Below are 2286 nucleotides of genomic sequence, written 5' to 3'. Positions count from 1 at the left end.
TGTCTCTTCTGTGTTGTCACTGTTTTTATATCTGTATAGTTTGTATTTCGAACATACAAGGAGATATTGAGGTGTACACACACACACACACACACACACACACACACACACACACACACACAGTCCATCTAAGTTATTCTGTATAATTTTTTCAATATATTTAATGTACGGTACCCATAGTCTCCCCCACTGCCTATCCATTCAGTGGACACAATCCCCTTACGTGTCTATCTGCACGCACTCTGTGTAGATATGTACAGTACACATTCATCATTCATTCATTGCCAGACGCCATGTATCCCAGACAGGGTGGCCAAGGGCTTAGAGTTAATTGTTTTACAGGGAGGGGCACTAATCCTCCACCAACCCCACTTGACGTAGGGATGCCAACAGCATCTGGTGTTCCCAGGCGGTCACCCATCCAAGTACTAACCAGACCCAACGTTACTTAACTTCGCTGATCGAACGGGAAGCGGTGTACTCAACGTGTATACATTCTTCCTGTCTGTCTACCTCATTGGGCATAGATTATATAGTCCGTTCCCTGTATTGACTATGTGTTAAGCTGAATCAAATCGTCAGGAAGCAGCAAGGATAAATAGACGTCTGCATAGCGAGGAAATGTCTGGCAGTTTGTTTTCCATCAGTCCCTCGTGTTTAAGCATAATAATAATGTATTATTATTATTTTTTGTTATTATTATTATCATTATTGTTATTATTATTACTAATATTATTGTTATTAAACTTCCCATATCCCTGTGGCATGTTTTGTTGTTACTATTATAATTATTATCATCATTATTATTATAAAATTGCGACATTTCAAACGTGGTCAACTTATTCGTACAGCTGTCCGCTTCTTCTGGCCAAATATGGCAGCAATCCGCCAACCTGATCTTCGGTTACTAACCGGAGCACAGAAAAGTGAGTCAGCCAAGCTATTTCAAGAACTGCTTAAACTAGGAAGCTGAAATTTTATTGTTATTAAATTATAATTATTATTAAACTATAGCCTTAAGGCGGACGCATTGCGGAAAGGAATATGGTTTCAACTGGACGAGTATTCTCTGAGATAGCATGGGATCAAAAATTGGGACTTTCCCTGATATTCCGGATGTTGCCAAATTTTTCATGAGAGTATAGCTAGAGCCATCAGGCTTGATGGACTTGCAGACTGTGATGACCTAAGGTGACTTGCACAATATTAGTGACCTCGACCTCATGGTCCCTTTATAGTTTGGCTTCTAGCAGGCAACGACCGTGGAAAGATATCAAAATTGCCCTTCGACAGTTTTACGGTGTTGTAGTTATTACCATCACTACCACTTCTGCTATATTATTATTATTATTATTATTGTTGTTGTTGTTATCAAAGACAGGTGAGCACCATTAAGGAGCGGTCCGGGCAGTCAGTCACTCCCTAAAGATTTACAGGCACAGTGCTTCACTTTAGCGAAGCCTCTTGCAAGAATTAAGTATAAAAGCGAGCTTGATCACTTATTACTAATTTTCTCTTATTGCACATTTTTTCAAACCTGTCTGTCAGTTGTCCGACTGTAGACAGACAGACAGATAGATAGATAGATAGATACGTAGATACATTAGATACTAAATAGACAGATGCCGTATGCAGACAGGCAGACAGAGTGATTGATAGAAAGATGGAGGGATAAAGGATAGATACAGATATACAGATGTAGAGATATCGACAGATAGACAAACGAATAGACCGATAGAAAGATTGATTAGACATTGATCGATGAATACATAGAATAGATTGTCATGTCTCAGTCTTCCCCATCCCTCCTTCACACTTCTGACTCATCGCCCTCCCCTTCAGCTCCTTTCTAACCTCCTTTCAACTCCTTTCCAACTCCCTTTCAGCTCCTTTCAACTCCTTTCCAACTCCCTTTCAACTTCTAACTCCTTTCCAGCTCCTTTCTAATTCCCTTTCAGCTCCTTTCTAATTCCCTTTCAGCTCCTTTCTAATTCCCTTTCAGCTCCTTTCTAATTCCCTTTCAGCTCCTTTCTAATTCCCTTTCAGCTCCTTTCTAATTCCCTTTCAGCTCCTTTTTAACTCCCTTTCAGCTCCATTCTAACTCCCTTTCAGCTCCTTTTTAACTCCCTTTCAGCTCCTTTCTAACTCCCTTTCAACTCTCCTCTAACTCCCTTTCACCTCCTTTCTAACCCCCTTTCAACTCCTTCCCAACTCCTTTCTAACTCCCTTTCAACTCCTTTCTAACTCCCTTTCAACTCCTTTCTAACTCCCTTTCAACTCCTTTCC

The 2286-nt window shown here is 40.4% G+C and overlaps 1 pseudogene; it reads right to left on the bottom strand.

The window, feature by feature from the left end:
• Positions 1-384: 384 nt before the first annotated feature.
• Positions 385-502, bottom strand: LOC145416856 (5S ribosomal RNA; annotated as a pseudogene).
• Between the last annotated feature and the right edge of the window lie 1784 nt (positions 503-2286).

This window comes from Coenobita brevimanus, chromosome 107, assembly GCF_032717465.1.
Source record: "Coenobita brevimanus isolate Jiangsu-jjx chromosome 107, ASM3271746v2, whole genome shotgun sequence".
NCBI lineage: Eukaryota > Metazoa > Arthropoda > Malacostraca > Decapoda > Coenobitidae > Coenobita > Coenobita brevimanus.
The sequence above is the reverse complement of the archived record's forward strand: the minus strand, read 5'-3'. Positions and strand labels throughout refer to the sequence as shown.